Source organism: Panulirus ornatus, chromosome 46 (assembly GCF_036320965.1).
Source record: "Panulirus ornatus isolate Po-2019 chromosome 46, ASM3632096v1, whole genome shotgun sequence".
Lineage (NCBI taxonomy): Eukaryota > Metazoa > Arthropoda > Malacostraca > Decapoda > Palinuridae > Panulirus > Panulirus ornatus.
The window spans coordinates 27992250-28004744 of NC_092269.1; the positions used below are offsets into that span (position 1 = coordinate 27992250).

A 12495-nucleotide genomic window follows, 5' to 3' on the forward strand; every position below is an offset into this window, starting at 1 on the left:
ACACGGGAAGTGATAGTGCGAAACTATGCGTACACGAGAAGTGATAGTGTGAGACTATGCGTATACGGGAAGTTGAGACTATGCGTACACGGGAAGTGATAGTGTGAGACTATGCGTACACGGGAAGTGATAGTGTGAGACTATGCGTACACGGGAAGTGATAGTGCGAGACTATGCGTATACGGGAAGTGATAGTGTGAGACTATGCGTATACGGGAAGTGATAGTGCGAGACTATGCGTACACTGGAAGTGATAGTGCGAGACTATGCGTACACGGGAAGTGATAGTGTGAGACTATGTGTACACGGGAAGTGATAGTGCGAGATTATGCGTACACGGGAAGTGATAGTGTGAGACTATGCGTACACGGGAAGTGATAGTGTGAGACTATGCGTACACGGGAAGTGATAGTGCGAGACTATGCGTACACGGGAAGTGATAGTGTGAGACTATGCGTATACGGGAAGTGATAGTGCGAGACTATGCGTACACTGGAAGTGATAGTGTTAGTCTATGCGTACACGGGAAGTGATAGTGTGAGACTATGCGTATACGGGAAGTGATAGTGCGAGATTATGCGTACACTGGAAGTGATAGTGCGAGACTATGCGTACACGGGAAGTGATAGTGTGAGACTATGCGTATACTGAAAGTGATAGTGCGAGACTATGCGTACACGGGAAGTGATAGTGCGAGACTTTGCGTACACGGGAAGTGATAGTGTGAGACTATGCGTACACGGGAAGTGATAGTGTGAGACTATGCGTACACGGGAAGTTATAGTGCGAGACTATGCGTATACGGGAAGTTGAGACTATGCGTACACGGGAAGTGATAGTGTGAGACTATGCGTACACGGGAAGTGATAGTGTGAGACTATGCGTACACGGGAAGTGATAGTGCGAGACTATGCGTACACGGGAAGTGATAGTGCGAGACTATGCATACACGGGAAGTAACAGTGTGAGACTATGCGTACACGGGAAGTGACAGTGTGAGACTATGCGTACACGAGAAGTGTCAGTGTGACCACATGTCTACACAAGAAGGTGATAGGGGTGAATACGAACACGAAAGGTAACCACATGGATCTGGAACATGATAGGATGGTGACCACAGGTACACGGAAAGTGACACTTGAGAACTTGTAGGATGCCATGAAAATGAAAGTGACCTCTTCAAGGATGCCCGGATAGTGACAGTGAACAATTGTGCGATGAAAGTGAAAATTACTACTTTGACGTGGAAGGTGAAAATGTTTATTTGTGAGCTACAGGGAAAATGACAGTACCCATCTTTAAACAGGTGAAAGTGACTACTTTTGGCCTACAGAGAAGGTGACGGTAACAGCCTGTAGGCTACAAGGAGATGAAAGAGACCACTTAGAGGCTAGTTGGGAGTGAAAGTGACCAAATGTGTACGAGAAGCAAAAGCAGTCATATGCACATGGAAGGTGAAAGTGACACTTTATAAAAGGAGAGTAACAGTGACCACATGTTCAAGTAACGAAAACCTCCCTTTTGCGCTGAGTGTGCACGTGTCCACTGGACGTAACAAGAACCACTCGGGCACACGGGAAGTGAAAGTGAGATGGAGGGACAAGATCGAGTGTATACCTGGCGGGGTCACAGGTCATGACCCACAAGGCAGCGTACAGAATGATAACCTTTAATTGGTCAAACATAACGAGGGGTCGTGGATAATATATATATATTTTTTTATCTGTTTTATTATACTTTGTCGCTGTCTCCCGCGTTAGCGAGGTAGCGTATATATATATATATATATATATATATATATATATATATATATATATATATATATATATATATATATATATAGATATATATATATCAGAGAGAGAGAGAGAGAGAGAGAGAGAGAGAGAGAGAGAGAGAGAGAGAGAGAGAGAGAGAGAGAGAGAGAGAGAGAGTTTTCTTCAATCGACTGACAATACAGTATTCCTTTGTGAGGTTCAGTTCTTATAATACCCCAGTTTTCTTATCATATCCCGAACCTTCTCTTGACGACAACACTCCCAAGATGATTCCCATCCAGTCAGCATACTCCCAGAGAACCTCCAAGAAACCCTATCCAATCACCACACCTCAAAATAAAAAAAAAAATCCAACAATCTCCTCCACAAATTCTTCAACTGCCGAGACTCGTCCATTCCAGTCAACAATAAGAGAAAAGAAGTAATAGTCATAGGTTTACCTCCAGCCGCTGGGACCTGGAGGGAAGGGCTGTTGAAAGATTTCAACCCTTCCGTCCTTTCCTCTCCTCACTTACCCGTCCCTCCCCCTCCAGCTGGTTATGCTCGGTGAGGGGCATCATCCTCGCTAAGTGGCCCCTAAAAATGGCACTCTGTTTACGCTCACTGGATAGCACTACCGTATATGAGATTACATTTAGTCGGAGGCAACAACAGACACTCTATAAAGAAGCTTCATCAGGTCCTGGAAAGTTCAGATTATCTCCTTGGTATTTGCTTCAAATGATCTTAGAAGCGAGGCTGTTCTCCTTGTGGGACATGCCAGAGTTATCACATGAGACAGCCATGAACTTATACGTTGGCCTGAAATAGACTAGTGTTGTCAATAACAGTTCTGGGAAGCCCGTTGTGATTCTGCCGAGAAGCTGAAATAGAATTCAAGCTCATATAAGCCGTTCGTATACAGAGAATTATGGAACAGGGGTTTGAGGAATTCGTCATAATCTAAAGAAAGTCCAAAGGAAGATTTACAGACTCTTCAAAAGGACTGCAATGTCTAAACAGTCTCAGGTAATATAGCATGAACATTCATGAAATCTGGGAAACAGTGAGACTCAAAGTGGCTTGAATTCACTGAGAGATTATGAGATTCCAGAAGACTATAATATTCCAGGATAATATGCACAGAGAGGCAATAAGAATCCATGAAGTTGCACGGCTCAGAAAGAGAAGAGATTCTTGGAAATTAAGACATTCTAGGAAGCTGTTTAACTCCTGGAAGCTGGAAGATCTTCGGAAGTTATGTGGCTCCAGGGAACTATGTTCCTGGAGCATATAATAATCCAGAAAGCTACAAGACTTGACCAAAATATGAGACGCTGGAAAAATGTAGAATTCCAAGAAGCTGTAATGACACTGGAAGCTGTACCTATCTAAAGTTCTGGAGGCTTTAATTTTCCAAAAAGCAAAGAGACTTCTCCACTCTTATCTAAGACTCCTGTTAGTTGGGAATTACCTGAAAACTATAACTCTGGAGCGCCATAAAGCTCCAGGAAACTATATAACACCGGTCTTTGGAGAACTTTGAAACTCAATAAAGCTCTGAGACTCATGAAACAGAGACTCCAGGAAGTTTTAGAACTCCGAGAAGCATAAAAGAAATTATGTAGATTCAAGGATTCCTCAAGTTTCCAAGAAACAGAAATAAGAACCACAAAGAAAAGTTTGACCCCGAGGGCCATATAGTGCGTGAGTGTACATGGTCTTCGAATTGTCTTTAACACATAAAAAAGGTGTTAAAGATTGTTGGTTGGAGGTTGAAACTTGACAGATCTAGTGAACTTCGGCTATTGACAGGCCCAGAGCCCAAATAACCAACCAGCCAAGAGTCTTTAGGAAACTACGAGTTGATAAGATTCCTGGAAGCTACAACACTCTGGGAAGCCATGAAATCATACAAAGCTATAATGCTCCAGCAGGATGCTGCGCAACTCCTTGAAACTGTGAGAATCTGAGAGGTGAAATCCAGGAAACTCTGGAGACGCATAAGAAGCTAGAAGAGCTCCTGGAAGCCATGAGACGCCGGGAAGCTACAAGACTCCTGGAAACCATGAGGTGCTGGGAAGCTACAAGACTTGTGGAAGCCATGAGACGCTGGGAGGCTACAAGACTCCTGGAAGTCATGAGACGCTGGGTAGCTACAAGACTCCTGGAAGTCATGAGACGCTGGGAACAACAAGACTCCTGGAAGCTATGAGACGCTGGGTAGCTACAAGACTCCTGGAAACCATGAGACGCTGGGTAGCTACAAGACTCCTGGAAGCCATGAGACGCTGGGTAGCTACAAGACTCCTGGAAGCCATGAGACACTGGGTAGCTACAAGACTCCTGGAAGCCATGAGACACTGGGTAACTACAAGACTCCTGGAAGCCATGAGACACTGGGTAGCTACAAGACTCCTGGAAGCCATGAGACACTGGGTAACTACAAGACTCCTGGAAGCCATGAGACACTGGGTAGCTACAAGACTCCTGGAAGTCATGAGACACTGGGTAACTACAAGACTCCTGGAAGTCATGAGACGCTGGGAAGCTACAAGACTCTTGGAATCTGCGACATTCCAGGAAACAGAGAGACTCCAACCAGCTTTGTTACACTGAGAGGTTAAGATCCCAAAGAAACTATGTAGTCATGAATTCCCTTGAGAGTGTTTAGCGATGTTAAAGATGGCCTGGACCAAAGGTAGGAAAACAAAAGTGGCCTTCGGCTGGCCATCGGCCGGCCCGCGATGAGCCGGTAAGAATTCCGAGTGAAACAACGACAACAAAAACAACAAGTGAGGTGCCATGGCGATCTTTCAGTTGACCGAGAAGGACCATCAAGCATATAAAGAACACCGAGCTAAGTAGGGTGAGGCAGGCTGTTCTGGAATTGACATATAGACACAGTGTCACCTCGCTCTGTTTCAGCACCAGCTTCGAGTCTATCTATTGTCGTCCATCCTAATGCAAATCAAATCAGCTCGCCCTACTGACGAAGCTGAAGAGCCAAAGGAATGTAAATACTGTGGTGAAGGTGGAGGTGGCACCACGGCCAACCCACGCAGGAAGAGTATAAGAGAGCAAGGAATGTGTATAGCAAGCTTAAGAAAGCAAGAACAAACACAGACACGTGTATACATGATGTATATACTTGTATACATTAATCATAAAACAGTCTTAATACAAAAGGCATTCAATGGCATAAAAATAAACATCTGAGAGGTTGGGACGGTTATGCCTACAATTCCAAAACAAACGCATGTCTTTTGTTTAGACGCCAAAACGTCCCGCCGAGTGAGGTATTTCCTGTTGGCTCCCAGATTGCAATAACTGCCCACCATCCCTGGCCTGGACATTTCCTCTCGTCTCAAGGTGGCTGTGGATGGCTGCTGGCACACTTGGTGGAAGAGTTAACAGCAGGACGGGAATACGTGATGAGAGAGAGAGAGAGAGAGAGAGAGAGAGAGAGAGAGAGAGAGAGAGAGAGAGAGAGAGAGAGAGAGAGAGAGAGAGAGAGAGAGAAGGGTTAGTTTGCCAACAGCCTTTGCAGTATGGAGACAAGCTTTAAGATGGTGAGGGAGGGAGGTGGGAAGGGCTGAGGTAATCTGGGCCAGGGAGAAATCAGGGCTGGGAAGGGGTTTGTGGTGGGGAGAGACTTTCAGGGCTGGGGAGGAGTCAGGCCTATGGGAGACTCAGGCCTGGAGAGTGATGAGGGCTATGAAGGGTTTAGAGAATTCAAGACATAGAACCACCGAAGGGAGGGTATGGCTCTGGGGAGTTACAGGATGGGGAAGGATTTTGGTCTGTGGAGGAATCACTTTTAGAGGGCTGCCATGGAGCTGGGGAGGAATCAGAGATGCCGAGAGCCTGGGGCTGGGGAGGACTCGGGACTGGGGAGAAATGAAATCGGGGGAGTCTCAAGGCTGGGGAGAAGACAGGTGGGCTAAAGCCGCTTGCTTTGGCAAAGCTCAGTCGAGCGTGTATAGTGAACGGGCGTCTCAGACGACGAGTGTGCTGATCATGATGTGGTGGAGGCCAGCCTTGCGTGTCTGTGTAGTGATGATATCGTACGATTATTCATGATTATATAGATAATTTCGTCTCTGTCAAGACTATGATTATATTATCACTGAAGCCATAAATCTGTTCTGTGTCTGCCATCAACAACAACTGCAGTGCTGTTAAATTCAGCATCCACCTTTAACACTCGTCATGTTAAATGTAATGACCCAGGCAATAGCTAACACTAGAAACGGCGCCATAATTAAAACAAAATGCCATACGGCCGAAGACTCGACGCCCGTCTCCGGACTCGACTGGAAAAAGTCTCCCGCTTGCGAAAACAGCGTCCACTCGACCCCCTGGGAAATATGTCACAGCCCCCCCCCCCACCACTCCCCTCCCCCACGGCTTCTTAAGCGTCAAAACAAAGTCATCTGGAGGCCGGCCGGGATTAAATACTCCGGGGCTTTAGAGCCGAAAATCGCCCCTGTTGAGCCGAGACTTCACCCCCGACGCGCTGCGAAGGCAGGGGAAAGCCATCTGGCAACAACTGAGGAGGAAGAAAATATCATATATAGGACAAACTCGACTTGTGACGTCAGCATGGCGCTAGGGTTGAAATCGTGTAAACTGGAAAAACTCAAGGCGCTCATTTTATATTATCTATTTATCAATTTCATCTTTTTATTCATCTATGTATTTTTGGGAGTATTGACTTCGACAGCTTCTTGCAACTGATGAATTGAATATATATATGTATATATATATATATATATATATATATATATATATATATATATATATATATATATATATATATATATATATATATATATTTTCTCACAAGGCGACACAATCAGATGAAGAATGCATCTTACTCTAACCTGCAAGAGGTCACAGTGGTGTAAGTGATCTATGCATAAAACCACAGGAAAATGAAACACGATAAGTTCCCAAGTGCACTTTTGTGTAATGATCACATCGTCCGGGAAGATACAAGAATGAGATAGAAGACGTGGAACACTCAGTTGATATACAAGGAGGAGACGTAGCTAAGACCTCATTGGTAAACGCGTTACCGGATGGTGGTGTTTGGGTTGGTGGTGTTCGAGTCTGGCATCATGCCTGTCATGAAATTTTTTTGTGGACAAGAAAGGGAATTGTATATAAATTTTTCCTTACGACAAAGCTATCCAGTTTGTAGAACCTTTCACTAATATTAATGTCTGAATTTTTTTTGTATTTGATAATAGAAAATTTAATGATATTTCTCGTGGTAAAGGAGTTAATGTTAATAAATGAATTGGCGTTACCCCAGTTCATACAATGGTCATAATTTTTAACACGATTAAACAAAGCATTTGATCATTGTCCTGTTCTTATACTATATTCATGTTGCTTAACTCTACCATAAAGATCCTTACCAGTCTACCCAACATAAAACATATTGCAATTTTTACAAGGTATTCTGTAAACACAACCCGCAGAATTTTCTGGTGAGTTTTTCATTAAGATATTCTTTATAGTATTGTTATTGCTGAAGGTTACATTTACAATAAAGAATATAAGCAACCTGGGAAGTAATGTAAAATTATCACTAAAAGGGAAAACTGGTTTTAACTCTACAAAATGAGTTCTTTGCCATCTTAAGAAATTCATCAATGAAAGGTCTAGAATACTTTAACTTGGATCCAATGTAACATATCTTCTCAAACTCATCATCAATAAATTCCGGACTGGATATACGTAATGCCCTAAGGAACATCGACTGGAATGATGATAATTTAACTCTGTCATGTTGAGCTGAGTACTGATGAATATATGAACAAACATTGGTAGGTTTTCTGTATATGCTAAACTTAAACATGCCAATGGATCATGCAATCGAAAAATGGTAACATACCATTATTTTCCCCAGTAAATTGATGGAAGGTACTACATTGCTAAGGGAGAAATGTTTGTCAATTTTCGTTTGTTGGCCAAATACAAAGAACATCATCTACATACCTAAACCAAATTAATTGCCTTAAAGGGTAAGATATCCCTCAGTAATTGTTTCAACGAATTCCATGTGAAGATTATGCAATGCTAGTGAAAAAAAAAGGTTCCCTATCGCTAAACCAAATTTCTGAGCATAATATTCTCCATTGATTGAAACACAATATTATCAATTCAAGAAACACAGAATTTGAAACAGGTAAATTAATATCATCCAAGATATGAAGGTGTGGGGAGGGGAGATGGGAGACAGAACGTGAGGGGAGTTGGGTAGGAGACAGAAGACGTGCGAGGAGGAAAGATGGAAAACGGAGGATGTGGGGGGAGGGGAGATGGGAAATAGAAAATGTATCGTGGGAGGAGATGAGACAGAGAACGTGCCAGGAGGGAAGATGGGAAACAAAGAACGCTTGGGGAGGGGAGTTATAAGATGAAGAACGTGTAGGGAGGGGAGATAAGAGACAAAGAACGTAGGGGAGGGGAGATGATAGACAAAGAACTGGGGAGGGGAGATAAGAGTAAGAAAGTAGGGGAGGGGAGATGATAGACAAAAAGACTAGGGAGGGGAGATAAGAGACAAAGAAAGTGTGGGAGGGGAGATGATAGATAAAGAACGTAGGGGAGGGGAGATGGGATGGTATTCAGGGTATACACATATAATCATATAGATAGATAAATAGATGGATGGATGGATAGATAGATAAGGTAGATAGATGGATAGATAGGAAAATTTATGGATGGATAGATATGCAAATGAATTTTCACACAACTGCCGACGAAATTTACGACTAAAATGGTTTTTCCCTTCCAGACAACAATCCTGAGGTACGTTCTCTTATCATATTTCCCACAGCCGTAAATTCTTAATGGAACGTCTTCTTCCGGGTAAAATCCAATTTGTTATAGTGAGATATTTTTTTTTTCAGTAGAGTAGGATTTCTTTTAGCTTTAAGTGATATACTGTTCTTCTATTCTAACTCTACTAAGGTATATTAATCCCACGGGTTTGCCTTCAAATACAGGAAAAAAAATCATTCGTGGATAGAAATTAGAAACATTGAAAAAAGTCAAATGGTATTCAAAATTCAATGACCGTAAAACATAAGCTAAAAATAAAGAAAACGAACCGATAGACGATTGTTATTAAGACTGATAATTGATAAAAGTTCATTTAGTCTCAATTTGCCGGCTCTTTGACTCTCATACAACGTATCCACATTACAAGCCTCGAGAACTCTTGGCGAGGTCATCTTGTGACCTGCTACTGCTGACCTGATGATATAAACGGTTCAGGTCAGGCCTCTGGCACAGGTAAGACCTTGATGAGGTCAGGTCCCTATCCCAGGTCAGGTACCTGGTACCTTCGATTACGTGTCCTTGTAGTGACCAGTGCCGGACCTGCCCCTACCATCAACATTACAGGTCATCAGGTCATCCCGCTGTACCTCCAGGCGACATGACCCACCCCTCACCTCACCACTGCCAGTCACGTCATCAGGGAACGTATCAAGACTCACACAAGGAAGGTGAGGTGGCGAGGTGGTATGGGCGCCATTGTACCCTGGCCACAGACAAGACTTCCTATGTGATCACAGTGTTTCTCATTCTTAGTTTGGAGGATGAGATCTTAGAGCTGCCCCAGAGGGTCTTCCTTGTCACTGGTATAGATCACCGGGTCTTTGTCGTTGTACGTAGAGTCACTCGTCCAGATCACCGGGTCTTTGTCGTTGTACGTAGAGTCACTCGTCCAGATCACCGGGTCTTTGTCGTTGTACGTAGAGTCACTCGTCCAGATCACCGGGTCTTTGTCGTTGTACGTAGAGTCACTCGTCCAGATCACCGGGTCTTTGTCGTTATACGGAGAGTCACTCGTATAGATCACCGGGTCTTTGTCGTTGTACGTAGAGTCACTCGTCCAGATCACCGGGTCTTTGTCGTTGTACGTAGAGTCACTCGTCCAGATCACCGGGTCTTTGTCGTTGTACGTAGAGTCACTCGTCCAGATCACCGGGTCTTTGTCGTTACACGGAGAGTCACTCGTATAGATCACCGGGTCTTTGTCGTTATACAGTGGGACTTCCTTCATAAGCCGTTCACTTCCTGCTGTGTGAGGGTCGTTGGTTCTCCCTCACAGTACGGGCACAGCCGCTGGTGTACGCAGATGTCTCTGCCTCTGAATATGGATCATTCGTTAGTGTGAGTCTATGGTTCTGTCTCTTAGTATGGGCGAGAGACATGTTTGACTACCTGGTTCTCCCACTGAAGTCACAGAGAGACGACAGATTCTCCTGGTTCTCTCTGTGTGAAAGAACCGTAAGGGTGATGCCCTGTCTCAGTATGAGAGAGGCAACATAAATATAGTATAAGAATAGGACAAGAATCAAATGTCTTGTTTAATCACGTTAAAAACTATGACCACTGCATTGACTGGAGTAATGCCATCTCAGTTATTAACTCTAACTCTAGTACCACGAGAAATATCATTGAATCTTATATTATTAAATACACAACGAATTATAACCTTAATATTATGAAAGTGTATACAAATTGGATAACTTTATTGTTGATAAGATTTGTAAACAATTCACCTTCTTGTCCACATCATCAGTTTGTGATACGCTCGTTGTCTGTCTTGGACAATCACTTATTTACCAAATAGCGTCCTAGCTACGTCCCTTCGTTGCATATCAACTGACTTATATTTCTTGTATCTCCCCTGATGATGTGATTATAACACGAAAATGCACTTGGGAATTTATCGCGTTTCATTTTCCCCGTGGACTCATAGGAATATATATTTTTTTTTCTTTTTTTTTTTTTCCAAAAGAAGGAACAGAGAATTGGGCCAGGTGAGGGTATTCCCTCAAAGGCCCAGTCCTCTGTTCTTAACGCTACCTCGCTAATGCGGGAAATGGCGAATAGTTTGAAAAAAAAAAAAAATATATATATATATATATATATATATATATATATATATATATGGAAGGTTAGTTAGTTGTTGTTCGCTGATGATACAGCGTTGGTGGCTGATTTATGTGAGAAACTGCAGAAGCTGGTGACTGAGTTTGGTAAAGTGTGTGAAAGAAGAAAGTTAAGAGTAAATGTGAATAAGATCAAGGTTATTAGGTACAGTAGGGTTGAGGGTCAAGTCAATTGGGAGGTAAGTTTGAATGGAGAAAAACTGGAGGAAGTAAAGTGTTTTAGATATCTGGGAGTGGATCTGGCAGCGGATGGAACCATGGAAGCGGAAATTGATCATAGGGTGGGGGAGGGGGCGAAAATTCTGGGAGTCTTGAAGAATGTGTGGAAGTTGAGAACATGATCTCGGAAAGCAAAAATGGTTATGTTTGAAGGAATAGTGGTTCCAACAATGTTTTATGGTTGCGAGGCGTGGGCTACGGGTAGAGTTGTACGCAGGAGGATGTATATGCTGGAAATGAGATGTTTGAGGACAATGTGTGGTGTGAGGTGGTTTGATCGAGTAAGTAACGTAAGGGTAAGAGAGATGTGTGGAAATAAAAAGAGCGTGGTTGAGTGAGCAGAAGAGGGTGTTTTGAAATGGTTTCTGCACATGGAGAGAATGAGTGAGGAAAGATTGACCAAGAGGATATATTTGTTGGAGGTGGAGAGAACGAGGAGAAGAGGGAGACCAAATTGGAGGTGGAAAGATGGAGTGAAAAAGATTTTGTGTGATCGGGGCCTGAACACACAGGAGGGTGAAAGGAGGGCAAGGAATAGAGTGAATTGGATCGATGTGGTGTACCGGGGTTGACGTGCTGTCAGTGGATTGAATTAGGGCATGTGAAGCATCTTGGGTAAGCCATGGAAAGCTGTGTAGGTATGTATATTTGCGTGTGTGGACGTATGTATATACATGTGTATGGGGGGGGGTTGGGCCATTTCTTTCGTCTGTTTCCTTGCGCTACCTCGCAAATGCGGGAGACAGTGACAAAGCAAAAAAAAAAAAAAAAAAAAAAAAAAAAAAAAAAATATATATATATATATATATATATATATATATATATATATACATATATGACCCTTTCCTACTCTTGAAGTAACTCTAATTACTCCTAAATTTGTCTCGAATAAAACCCAGACCACAACTCGCCCTGAAGTGTGCAAAGACCTGAAAACATGAGCAATTTTTGCCTTCTGTCTGGAGACGAGAGCCAGAGAACAATAAGTCTGGTCCTTCAGTAGGCAGGAGAGAGAGAGAGAGAGAGAGAGAGAGAGAGAGAGAGAGAGAGAGAGAGAGAGAGAGAGAGAGAGAGAGAGAGAGAGAGAGAGAGAGAGAGAGTCCGGCGCTGCGACCTCGGTCGAGCCAAACAGCTCTGCAGTGTGGCATTCGTCGCCCACAGCAAAGGCCTCGAGTGTCAACAGAAAGGACTGTGAGTGGCAACAGTCGCTGCCTTGAATACGTTGTGGAAACCAAGAGTGAGAGACTATCCCGCGGTTGGCAGATCTGGGGCTTTATTTCCAAAACAAAAAGAATGACAAAGATCCTGAGTGCCAGAAGGTTAAGAGTGACACTGCGCCTTGAGTGCCAAGACACCATAAGTGTCAAAACCCTAAAGACGTCAAAACGCCACAAGTGCCAAAACACCACTAGTGTCAAAACGCTACAGATATCAAACACCACAGACGTCAAAACATCACAAGTGGCAAAACACTACTAGTGTCAAATCACAACAGACGTCAAAGCACCACAAGTGCCAAAACCCCACTAGTGTCAAAA

The 12495-nt window shown here is 43.3% G+C and overlaps 1 protein-coding gene across 3 annotated transcripts in view; it reads right to left on the reverse strand.

Moving 5' to 3' along the window:
• The window catches only part of LOC139763167 (probable sodium/potassium/calcium exchanger CG1090), a 362327-nt gene that overhangs the window by 122343 nt on the left and 227489 nt on the right, over positions 1-12495 (reverse strand). The window lies entirely within an intron of this gene.